Source organism: Bos indicus x Bos taurus, chromosome 4, assembly GCF_003369695.1.
Source record: "Bos indicus x Bos taurus breed Angus x Brahman F1 hybrid chromosome 4, Bos_hybrid_MaternalHap_v2.0, whole genome shotgun sequence".
Taxonomy (NCBI): Eukaryota; Metazoa; Chordata; class Mammalia; order Artiodactyla; family Bovidae; genus Bos; species Bos indicus x Bos taurus.
In genome coordinates, this window is record NC_040079.1 from 100,707,873 (window position 1) to 100,721,595 (window position 13,723).

The 13,723-nt window shown below is 37.9% G+C and overlaps 1 pseudogene; it reads right to left on the reverse strand.

Annotated features, from left to right (window-relative positions):
- Nucleotides 1–6,432: 6,432 nt before the first annotated feature.
- On the reverse strand, nucleotides 6,433–9,149 carry LOC113890927 (annotated as a pseudogene).
- Between the last annotated feature and the right edge of the window lie 4,574 nt (nucleotides 9,150–13,723).

Consider the following 13,723-nt stretch of genomic DNA (forward strand, 5'->3'; position numbering starts at 1 on the left):
GGAGAAGGGGACGACAGAGGATGAGATGGCTGGATGGCATCACTGACTTGATGGACGTGAGTCTGAGTGAACTCCGGGAGTTGGTGATGGACAGGGAGGCCTGGCGTGCTGCAGTTCATGGAGTCGCAAAGAGTTGGACACAACTGAGTGAGTGAACTGACTTTCTTGATTTCCATTGCTTTGTAGCCAGATCAGATTCAGATCAGTCGCTCAGTCGTGTCCGACTCTAACCCATGGAAATGAAATGCAAAAAAGCAAAATGGCTGTCTGGGGAGGCCTTACAAATAGCTGTGAAAAGAAGAGAAGCGAAAAGCAAAGGAGAAAAGGAAAGATATAAACATCTGAATACAGAGTTCCAAAGAATAGCAAGAAGACGCAAGAAGAGCAAATAGCAATAGCAAATAGCAAGAAGAGATAAGAAAGCCTTCCTCAGTGATCAATGCAAAGAAATAGAGGAAAACAACAGAATGGGAAAGACAAGGGATCTCTTCAAGAAAATCAGAGATACCAAAGGAACATTTCATGCAAAGATGGGCTCGATAAAGGACAGAAATGGTATGGACTTAACAGAAGCAGAAGATATTAAGAGATGGCAAGAATACACAGAAGAACTGTACAAAAAAGATCTTCACAAACCAGATAATCACGATGGTGTGATCACTCACCTAGAGCCAGACATCCTGGAATGTGAAGTCAAGTGGGCCTTAGAAAGCATCACTACGAACAAAGCTAGTGGAGGTGATGGAATTCCAGTTGAGCTATTCCAAATCCTGAAAGATGATGCTGTGAAAGTGCTGCACTCAAAATGCCAGCAAATTTGGAAAACTCAGCAGTGGCCACAGGACTGGAAAAGGTCAGTTTTCATTCCAATCCCAAAGAAAGGCAATGCCAAAGAATGCTCAAACTACCGCACAATTGTTTTGTAGTACATATGGAAATTGGAAAGTGTGAGTTTCTACTTTTTCTTATTTTCCAGGATTGGAAATATTTTCTTCATCCAACTTTAGATTTTGGAAAAACTGGTGCTAGCTTTATGAAACCAGAGATATTATAAGACTAGTTAACCATGTTACCTGAAAAAGAGAAAAAAGCAGCCCATGTAACACTTGTTTTTTTTTTTAATTATTTTTATATTTTAATGAGATTTGAATACAAATATACATAGATCATATAGTTAAGTTACATTATTAACTTCTTTAGCATTTTGTCAAAATAATGTTTATACCTGATATTTTATATAAAATAAAAATTTCACTATACTTACTATGTAAATTAGCCCCAAACAATTTGGCTGTTACCTTTAGCTATAAACAGATATGACAAATTCAAGCTGATTTGGGAAATTATTTAATCAGTTAGAGACAAAATGTGTGCAAATGAAAATGAAATGTCATGTCTTACAAATCAATTTCAAGCTGAAATAATTTAATTTCTACATACAATTGGAGTTTTCCATACATATTAACAATGTAGTCAAAGCTACATTTTTACCTTTATATCACTATGATGTTTTTCAAGGATGTGTTAATGTGAGTTACAGAAAATGAGACTGCATGTATAAAGTTTACCAGAATGAAACTTAGAAGGAAAAAACACAAATTATATATATTTTTATTAGGTTTATTGCATATTTATATTTAATATATGGACTTTACATTTAAATGACATTTACAAAAAATAAAAGCTAACATTTCTATGTTCCTCACAATGGTCTGGCCTTGTGCTTTATGTACTTTTTAATCTTTAAATTAGCCTATAAGGTAGGCACTCTCATTATCATACCAGTTTTATAATAAAGAAACAGATGCTTAGAAAATTTAAATAACCTGCTTGTGATTATGCTGCTAATGATTGGTAAAGCTGAAATGAATCTCTGTCTTTCTGACTATAAAACTCATATTCTTATAAGACATGCTGTAATACTCCTGCTGCCTCTCATAATATTCTCATATTTAACGAAATTCTGGAGAACTGTATGACTAATAAAGGAAATACGAATAAAGCAAAAAACATTTCAGATTAATACTGCTCTTTCAAATAGAAATTTTATATGACTTTTCCCAGTGTACACTTCAAAGTCTCAACAGATGTTTGAACAAGATGTCTTGACTTAAATTTGCTCTAAGAATGTTGAGAAGTTTGATGGGATTAGTAGAAAACAGTTAATTGTCCATTTAAGTGCAGAAACTTTTTTTTTTTTTTTTATAAAAATCTGGCTTAAAAAAGGGATAGCTTGAATTGACTTAGAAGAAGACTTCAGGCTTTCTTTTTAAAATTAATTCTTTATTTCATTGAAGTACAGTTGATTTACAATAGTTCCAGGTGTACAACATAGTGATGTTGAATATTTTTGTAGATTACACTCCATTTAAAGTTGGTGTAAAGTACAGCCTACATTCCCTATGCTGTACAATATATCCTTGTAGTTTATTTTTATCCACACTAGTTTGTACCTCTTTATCCCCTACCCTTATCTTGCCCATTCCCCCTTCCCTCTCCCACTGATATCCATTAGTTAGATCTCTATATCTGTGAGTCAGCAGCAGACTCTTTCTTTGTTCGGAAAAGAACTGCCATGGGCCATTTTGTTACACAAAACTACCAAGGAAATTGGAGGAGTTTGGGAATCTGTGGCTCTAAGGGGCTAAACTGTCCTTTATGGTGCATCAAGGTTTGTCTAGGAATAGGTATATCTGCATTTCTGCAGAAAGTGTTTCCTTTGGAGAAGAGTTTCTTTTTCTATATATGTCATCAAGCAGATCTATGCCTGCTAACTGGTGTGCTGCAATTATGTACTTGCTTTAGCAACAGCTCACAGGCAATCTGCTCCTGAGGACAGGAAAAGTCAATTCATTGAACGCATACCTATAGAACATCATTTGTGGATCAGATACTGTGGAAGGTGCTAGAATACAGAAGGAAAAGTAATACAAAAATCCATGTAGCCTCTATTCTAGTAGAGGAAGGCAGATAACAGTGGTAAGTAAAATGTGTTGTGTATCAGATATTGAGAAGTGCTCTGGAGAAAAATAAATGGAACAGAGAGTGGGGAATGTGTTAGATGGATTCCCAATGCTGTTTACATGGAACACACACGGATGCTCAGTCACATCGACTCTTTGCAACCATGAGCTGTAGCCCACTTGGCTCCTCTGTGCATGTTGATTTCCCAGGCAAGAATACTGGAGTGGGTTGCCATTTTCTACTCCAGGGGATCTTCCGGACACAGGGATCCAACCCATGTCTCTTGCATCTCCTGCATTGACAGGTGGATTCTTTACAAGTGAATCACCTGGGAAGCCATTGTTTACATATTTATTTAGAAATTACTTTAAACTTACAGGAAAAAAGGGTTCAAGAAACTACTGTTTATATGAACCATAGAGGAAGTGGCTATCACTCCTGAACAACTTTGTCCTACACAACCATAACACAGCCATAAGAATTAGGATATTAGCATCAATCCTTTACTGCCATCTCATTTTGTTTCATCAGTTGTCCTCATAATGTTCTTTATGCAATAGGACTCTAACTAGGATCACGTATTACATTTGGTTGTCATGTCCTTTTCATGTCCTTCAATCAAAAACAGTTTTTCATTGATGGGGGAATCCTTACACAATGTATACGTGTATCAAATTATTATATTGCACACTTTAAATATCTTAGAATTTTATTTGTCAAGTATATTTCAATAAAGCTGGGAAAAAGCACAGTTTTTCGATGTTTCTTTGACTTTCAACCTTGACACTTGTGAAGAGTTCTGGCTGAACATTTTGTAAAGTGTCCCTGTATATGGATTTATCTGATGATTCCTGATGATTAGATTCCAATTATACATTTTTGGTAAAATGCAACATAAGTAAAGTTGTGTTCTTATTTTATCCTGTCAAGTGATAGGTGATTTCAGTTTGTCTCATAATTGATAACATTAACTTTGATCATTTCATTAAGAAGTAGGCATCACCACTGTAAAATTACTCTTTTTCCTTTTGTAATTAAAAAAGCATTTTTTTAATTGAGCAGGTATTTTGAGAGTATGTAAATGTCCCATTTTGCATTGACTTTCATCCACTAGATATAGCATCTATCTATATTTCTTGCTTGATTACTACTATGATGGTCCATTAGTTTCACTACATTTATTAGTCATCATTCTACTACAGAGAAAATCTTTCCCTTCTCTCCATTTATTTGTTATTTTAAATCTTTATATCAAGGTGAATTCATGAATTTTGTTTTATTCAGCAGGTTATATTTTTTTAGCATTGTTATTTAATTTTTTGCTCAAATTTTCCCAGATTTGGCCAGTGGGGTCCCTTTCAAGCTGACATCTATGTCATTTTGACAAAACCTCATCTTTGTGCACTTTCTTTCTCTCTAGCATGTTAGATGCTTCGGGATTATCTTGTAATTTCTCTGCCCTGCCCTGTAATCAATCACTTTAAAAGATCCCTGGAAGTGGAAGTTTAGTTCAGTTCAGTTCAATTGCTCAGTCGTGTCCGACTCTTTGCGACCCCATGAATCGCAGCATGCCAGGCCTCCCTGTCCATCACCAACTCCCGGAGTTCACTCAGACTCACGTCCATCAAGTCAATGATGCCATCCAGCCATCTCATCCTCTGTCGTCCCCTTCTCCTCCTGCCCCCAATCCCTTCCAGCATCAGTCTTTTCCAAAGAGTCAACTCTTTGCATGAGGTGGTCAAAGTACTGTAAGTGGAAAATGACACTGAATATTTGGAAACTAAGATCTGAGTGCTAGATATGCTTGTGGCTAATAAGAGTTTGCTGCCCCTAGATCTTTTTAATGGACAGAGCTGGGATTATATGTATGATTATACACACATATACATATACACATTTACATACATGTTTATTTCTATATCTAATATACTGAAAGCATGAGTTAATATTAGCTTCCAGCTCCAGTCCAACACCACAGTTCATTTTAATTTTCTCCTTTTCCACATTTGTAAATCTCTTCTCCCCCAGTAGAAACTTGGCTGCCATTACCTTTAACATGTTTTTGTATTAGATCACTTCTTGCTGAATATAACCAGTTTCCTGATGCTGCTACCAGCCCTCACTTCCTCATGGCTGAACTCTTCACTCTCTACTCATCTTTTCCTTTTTAGATCTTGACATCTGACTTTAAGCTTCCTCTGACCGTGGCCCATTCATTGATGTCTTCCTCATCCCATCGATTCTTATGTATTGCACAGGTTTGCTGCCCCTTAACTCTACCCTGCATGAATGTTAATTTTCTGGGCTTCGGAGTAAATTATTTAGGAAGGCAGGAAGAATACTAGGTTGCCATTTTTAATGGAATGGTCAGGAAACACCTTGCTAAGAAGATTAAATTTGAGGGATGGTTTGAAGTTGGTGAGGGAGTGAATCCTGCAGGTATTTGGAGAAGAGTATTCCAGGCAGCGGTAGTAACATGTGCAAAGGCCCTGAGGCACAAAGATATCCTGTGAGTTAAAGGCAAGGAGGCCACCATCACTGAAGCAAATGAGCAAAGGAGAGAGTGATAAATCAGGTCAGAGAGGTATCAGGAGGCCAGATTCTGTAGGACTTTGTGGACCAATGCACAGTTTTGGCTCTTCTCTAAGTAAGCTGGAGTGCCATAGGAGGGCTTTGAGCAACAGAGCAATGAATTTCACTTTGGGTTTAAAAGGTGACATTGGTTCCTATGTTGAGAATAAACTCTGTATGTGAGTGGTGATGAGGGGATGGAGGGAGATGGAAGTTGAAAGCAAGTAAAACAGCCAAAAATACTCTTAGAGTGATGAGAAGAGAAATTAGCTATGGAGGTCATGCAAAGTGGTCAGGATCTGGATATATTTTGAAGGGAAAGCTGATGGGATTTGTGATGGGTTAGATATAGAGCTTTGTATAAAAGATATATAGATAACACATACTTAATCACTGAAATGTAAGCTTAAGGGAGTCAGAGATGAGAGTTGGACTGTAAAGAAAGCTGAGCACAGAAGAATTGATGCTTTTGAACTATGGTGTTTGAGGGGACTCTTGAGAGTCCCTTGGACTGCAAGGAGATACAACCAGTCCATCCTAAAGGAGATCAGTCCTGGGTGTTCCTTGGAAGGACTGATGTTGAAGCTGAAACTCCAGTACTTTGGCTACCTAATGCGAAGAGCTGACTCATTTGAAAAGACCCTGATGCTGGGAAAGATTGAAGGCGGGAGAAGGAGACGACAGAGGATGAGATGGTTGGATGGCATCACCGACTCAATGGGCATAAGTTTGAGTAAACTCCGGGAGTTGGTGATGGACAGGGAGGCCTGGAGTGCTGTAGTCCATGGGTTCGCAAAGAGTCGGACATGACTGAGCAACTGAACTGAACTGAACTGTACTGAAAATGTTTTAGTTTATTTTCTTTTTCATGAAAAATCTGCACAATCACCACAGATACAGTCTGTTGTCCAATCTCCAGCTCACTTTTTGCCAGCACCAACATTGGCCTTTGCATTCCCCCTGACTTTCTGCATTCTGTTCTTGCATTTCTTTTACTGTTTTCTTGAGGTCTTTTTCTTCTCATATAGGCCACGTCTTGCAAGCCTGTGTTTGCGCTCATTCTTCTTTGCATAATCCAGGGAATGGTAAATCATGCCAAAGCCAATTGTCTTGCCACCACCAAAATGGGTTCTGAATCCAAATACAAAGATGACATCTGGTGTGGTCTTGTACATTTGGCCAGTTTTTCCCGAATTTCTGTTTTACGTACTGTTGCCTTTCCAGGGTGAAGAACATCGATGACCATTTGTTTCCGCTGAAGCAGTCGGTTGGTCATGAACTTCCTGGTCTGGATAGTTACTGTGTCTTTCACGATGGCAGCTGATCTTTAAGCAGCCAGGGAGGAAAAGAGCGGAGTCAGAGATCTTTGTTTTTGATCAGTTTTTCTTACTGTTATAGCCCCAGCTCCTAGAATTATACTTGGCATGTATCAAATATTCAACAAATAATCGTTGAATGAAAAAAAAAAAAAAAGAAATAGGAATCCTAGTCTTTGTACTTTTTGAGGAATTTGCATTTTTTCCTTTAATGGGGTGTGTGGAAATTACCACTAAAAAATATTGGGAAGCCTGTATTTAGTCAACTGATAAAATGTGACATGAGTACAATGAAAAGGACTCAAAAGGGCCAATGAAATTATACTTTCAAATACTTACTGTTACTAAAAATATCTTCTAGAAACCAAAACAAGGGAAACTGAAATGTTCTGATTGTGTTCAGTAGTTCACTTCAGGGTAGCAGTTCTCACTATGCATATGTGAATTATGGTGCACATGGATGAGTGGTAAGAAATTTACTACCTACAGTGAGGAAGAGCCAAAATTTGAGTAGGATTTGCTTGAAGTAATAAAATAAGAGCACATATGATGATCATTTTTATTATAATAGATCATCCCTTTTTTTGAACCAAAGAAAGCAGAACATTTGCAGCAAGCATGCTGGAAAATGTACATTAACTACAGTGTCTCATTTATCCCACACCCACAGTGTAGATTGGTACAAACTTTCTAGAAAGATATTGACAGTATATACTGTCAATATATACTTAAGAGAAATCTTAAGGATATATATATATATGAAATATATATACTTAATTGGAAGTCTTAAACATCTGTGATAGTTGACACCATGATTCCTACTCCATATCCCCCTTAGGGTTGTTTATATACATGGATTGGCCTATTTCACCAACCTAGCTACACAAAAGGTCACATTTAGTTTAAAAAATTTATGTAAATTTGTCAAGCTTCCGCAGACTCAAAGTAGTGGAACATCTGGTCACTCACTTTTGAAGTTGTTCCCATGTACATTGTTGAAAAATTTAGTGGGCTTAATTGGCCAAAATGATTGTCTTTCCCAGAGATACTCTAGGCAGAAGGGCAACCAAAGAATGTGACTGACCCTCTGGTTTATCTTGCCACTAACATTTTATTCCACTCACATTCCTACTATCCATGTCGTTGGCTATGATAATGGCATTATCATCACTATGATGACTGGCACAGGCCACAAAAGTTCTATTTGCAGATCTAACTCTCTTAGTCTTATAGTCAGGCATGAGTGACCCACTATTTAGTTACCCACAGATGCAGCTTTTATGATTACAAAATGTTACATATGTTTATAGATAATACAAAAACTAACCACCAATTAACGTTTCAGACCATTTCTCTCTCTGTTCTGGGGTTCTTGCTGTAGTTCTTTTTTTAATGTTTAGCTATTGCACTTAATATTGTATTTTTTTGTACTTTTGATTTTTATAAAACGTAATTTTAAATAGTCGCAATATATAACATTATATTACCAAATTTATCTAAGTAATCCCTGAAGAAGTGGGACTGATTGAATTTAAGTTGCTTTTTGGTCACTTTTTCCTTTTTCTGTGTTCCTAATGCTAGGATTTCAGTTGAACAGGTGAGGGGATTAAAGAGTTGGACTTTTAAAAGGAACCATCGATGGAAATCAGATTGGGGCAAATAAACTGACATATAAAAGAATTTATTGCATGTATAGGTAACTAGCCCCATTATAGCTCTCACTTTAAACCGTGTTCTGACTCAGGCCTGGAGGGGGAGGAATCACAGGGTGGTGGCTCCAGCTACACATCATTTGTTTTCTTCCCGGGTTGTATTTGCATGATACTGAAACAACCCCACTGAGTAATTAAATTCAACAAAAATATGCCTTTCTTGTTTCAAATCCTGTCATGCTACTAATGGCTACTAGAGGGCAGCAGAAACCAGGAACTGGCAGGAAAAGCAGTAACTTGAATAGACTGAAGAGGCTCTGCCCAGACCTGAGAACCATCTGTTCAGGGTTGAGACAGAAGATCGGGTTCAAAGAGTCTGTCTTAAAGGCCGCTTCAGTTACTTGAGAAGAAAACAAAATAAAGGAATAACAAGAGTGGCAAACCTTAAAAGTTTTGGAGGATTGAAACAAACAGATGGGGACTAGCGGGAATCACCAAGGGTAAGCCAAAAGCCACAGGTGACCAGGTTACGCATTCGAAGGAGAGAGTAGAGGTGAAGCTGTGGTAAGGTCTCAAGTGCCTGGATCAGGGAAGCAAGACATCTGAACGGAACTGGGGGTGTCAGAGGGCTATGACCACATGCCATCATCCGAGCAGACCCTCCACTGAAGAGCCCACAGGCGAGGGCAGCAGCTGAGCAAATGTTAAGGCATAACAATCTCAAGAGGTTATCTCCTGAGAGATAACATGTTAATAAGATGGTTTCTAATTTATGGTAGTAGAAAGAACATTGGGCAGGAATTGAGATCTGGATTTAAGATCTAGCCATCAACTAGTTGTAGGACTATAAAAAAGTGTCTTACATTTCTTTGGCTTCTGGGTTATCATGGACAAATTGGGGGGTTGGATTGGATGAATTCTATGATACCTAAGGTACTTGAAATTCTAGGGATGAACTGATTGGTCACCAAAGCCATCACCCAGTTGCACTGTGTAGGTAGGCTGAGATGACAGTCCAGCATTCATCTTCCCGTAGTCTACACACTGTCCTCACGCAGCTAGCCAGACGGTTACAGTCCCACCGTTTTTCATTTGTACTTCTGTGAAGATAGAAGCCAGACTACTTGATGTTTCATACTGTGTACTTGTGAAAAAGAAAGAAGGACCAAGCTTTCCCAGGATTTGATGATCCTGTTTCAAATACAGTGGTGTGTGTCTTTGGGAAATCTTAAAAACAAAACAAACTGCAAAAGAAAGCACATAAACTCACTGTTGCAGTTCAGACTATAGTTGCTGATACTTTGTGTTTGAGTTAGGGCGACTTTTAGGATCTTTAAGATATTTTAGACTTTTCTAATCAGAGCTTATATTTTGAATTCTAAAGTACTAGAAAATGATAAGCCCATTGTCAAAATGTTCATCATTTCCTTAACTATCACTGTAGGATTACAAACAACATTTTTAGTTTTAAATCTCTTAAATTTATTTTTAATCTTATTTAAAATGGGCATTATTGCTGTTTGAACTTTATACCTTTATGGAAGAATTTAGTAAGTAGATAATTCTCAAGAGGCTGGTTTATAGTTGTTAGACTATAAGCATTTTTGAAAACATACTCTTGTGAATAGACATGGAAGAATGTGGACATTTAAAATCTTCAAACAACTTTAAGTCTGCTTTAAATAAAATTTGACCTGCTTTTTCATCTAATTTATATAAAGAATTAAAAAATATTAAAAGTGATGCATAGTTGTATTGATTTTTGAAGCAGGCAGATATCATAGACATTGTCTGGAACAAGTGGTTCTTGACCTTTTCACTGCTAAAGGCTCTTTTAATTAATTTTTCTCCAGTGATTCAACATTTTGAAATATTTTGTCTATTTTTCCTCACCAAGAGCACTCCTTAAATGATAATTAGGTTTTTCATTTTAAATTAATCTGAACACATAACTACTGATCTCTTTAGCATGAGTTCAGCAATGACACCATCCTGAGATAATGAAATTCTACCATGTAAAAAAATTCTAGTATTTAGTGCAGACTTACTGTGAAAAAATACATTAATTCTATTATAGTTTTGAAATTTTGAAAATAGTTTCAGAACTCTGGGGAACTACTTCTTTTCCCTACCTCTCCCAGTTTACAGATATGTAACTCAGTCAGTTGTTTAGTCAACCTGATACAAGTCCAGGGCTCTATCTACAATACTGAGTGTTCCCTCTTCTATAGGATTAATCATTACAGTTTATGGTAATGAATGTAGTTAAGTTCATACTTCTCACAAAAAAGTGAATCTAGAAATTTGGATTGGTTGATATTCTTTCTTTCTTTTTTTTTCATAGATGGCAAACTGAACAAATTTAAATTTAGGAGGCATCCCAGGCAGCAGATTTAAGGAACTAAATTCTAGACATTTCTTGGAATGTAAGTTCTTCCTTTTGGAATCCTTCAAGAGTTGAGATATTATTTAGTTTTGACAGCATGTTGATGTGACTAATTTCATTACTTAAAATTTACTGCTTACTAACTTAGTTGCAAAAAGAAAAATTTTAAATCCTGACCCCATAGAAGCCAAACAATGACACTGTATTTGCGAGTGTGTGTCTTTGTGTTTGGTCATTACAGAATCAGCCTTCCTTTTCCTGTCCATAAACATGTAACATATGTATAGTTTTCTAGAAGTAAGAATGAAGACTGAGTACTCCTGAAATATCAAAGTATAGGTTACCTATACTTTCTACTCAAGGAACTAGCTTGAGCTCTTCCTCTCTCCCTCTCGCTATATATGGCCAAAGCTATCGCTTGACATTTGCTTCTGTGATGCCTTCAGTTCAGTTCACTTCAGTTCAGTTGCTCAGTCATGTCTGACTCTTTGTGACCCCATGAATCACAGCACGCCAGGCCTCTCTGTCCATCACCAACTCGCAGAGTTCACTCAAACTCATGTCCATCGAATCGGTGATGCCATCCAGCCATCTTATCCTCTGTCATCCCCTTCTCCTCCTGCCCCCAATCCCTCCCGGCATCAGAGTCTTTTCCAATGAGTCAACTCTTTGCATGAGGTGGCCAAAGTACTGGAGTTTCAGCTTTAGCATCAGTCCTTCCAATGAACACCCAGGACTGATCTCCTTTAGAATGGACTGATTGGATCTCCTTGCAGTCCAAGGGACCCTCAAGAGTCTTCTCTAACACCACAGTTCAAAAGCATCAATTCTTCAGCGCTCAGCCTTCTTCACAGTCCAACTTTCACATACATACATGACTACTGGAAAAACCATAGCCTTGACTAGATGGACCTTTGTTGGCAAAGTAATGTCTCTGCTTTTTACTATGCTATCTAGGTTGGTCATAACTTTCCTTCCAAGGAGTAAGCGTCTTTTAATTTCATGGCTGCAATCACTATCTGCAGTGATTTTGGAGCCCCCCAAAATAAAGTCTGACATTATTTCCACTGTTTCCCCATCTATTTCCCATGAAGTGATGGGACCAGATGCCATTATCTTCATTTTCTGAATGTTGAGCTTTAAGCCAACTTTTTATCTCTCCACTTTCACTTTCATCAGAGGCTTTTTACTTCCTCTTCACTTTCTGCCATAAGGGTGGTGTCATCTGCATATCTGAGGTTATTGAGATTTCTCCTGGCAATCTTGATTCCAGCTTGTGCTTCTTCCAGCCCAGTGTTTCTCATGATGTACTCTGCATATAAGTTAAATAAGCAGGGTGACAATATACAGCCTTGACGTACTCCTTTTCCTATTTGGAACCAGTCTGTTGTTCCATGGCCAGTTCTAACTGTTGCTTCCTGACCTGCATATAGGTTTCTCAAGAGGCAGATCAGGTGGTCTGATATTCCCATCTCTTTCAGAATTTTCCACAGTTTATTGTGATCCACACAGTCAAAGTCTTTGACATAGTCAATAAAGCAGAAGTAGATGTTTTTTCTGGAACTCTCTTCCTTTTTTCCATGATCCAGCAGATGCTGGCAATTTGATCTCTGGTTCCTCTGCCTTTTCTAAAACCAGCTTGAACATCTGGAAGTTCATGGCTCATGTATTGCTGAAGCCTGGCTTGGAGAATTTTGAGCATTACTTTACTAGCGTGTGAGACGAGTGTAATTGTGTGGTAGTTTGAGCATTCTTTGGCATTGCCTTTCTTTGGGATTGGAATGAAAACTGACCTTTTCCAGTCCTGTGGCCACTGCTGAGTTTTCCAAATTTGCTGGCATATTGAGTGCAGCACTTTCACAGCATCATCTTTCAGGATTTGAAATAGCTCAACTGGAACTCCATCATCTCCACTAGCTTTGTTTGTAGTGATGCTTTCTAAGGCCCACTTGACTTCACATTCCAGGATGTCTGGCTCTAGGTGAGGATCACACCATCGTGATTATCTGAGTCATGAAGCTCTTTTTTGTACAGTTCTTCTGTGTATTCTTGCCATCTCTTCTTAATATCTTCTGCTTCTGTTAGGTCCATACAATTTCTGTCCTTTATCGAGCCCATCTTTGCATGAAATGTTCCCTTGGTATCTGTAATTTTCTTGAAGAGATCTCTAGTCTTTCCTATTGTGTTGTTTTCCTTTCTTTCTTTGCATTGATTGCTGAGAAAGGCTTTCTTATCTCTCCTTGCTGTCTTTGGAACTCTGCATTCAGATGCTTATATCTTTCCTTTTCTCCTTTGCTTTTCATTTCTCTTCTTTTCACAGCTATTTTTAAGGCCTCCCTAGACAGCCATTTTGCTTTTTTGCATTTCTTTTCCATGGGGATGGTCTTGATCCCTGTCTTCTGTATAATGTCATGAACCTCCGTCCATAGTTCATCAGGCACTCTATCTATCAGATCTAGTCCCTTAAATCTATTTCTCACTTCCACTGTATAATCATAAGGGATTTGATTTAGGTCATACCTGAATGGTCTAGTGGTTTTCCCTACTTTCTTCAATTTAAGTCTGAATTTGGCAATAAGGAGTTCATGATCTGAGCCACAGTCACCTCCTGGTCTTGTTTTTGCTGACTGTATAGAGCTTCTCCATCTTTGGCTGCAAAGAATATAATCAATCTGATTTTGGTGTTGACCATGTGGTGATGTCCATGTGTAGAGTCTTCTCTTGTGTTGTTGGAAAAGGGTGTTTGCTATGACCAGTGCGTTCTCTTGGCAGAACTTTATTAGCCTTTGTGCTGCTTCACTCTGTACTCCAAGGCCAAATTTGCCTGTTATCCC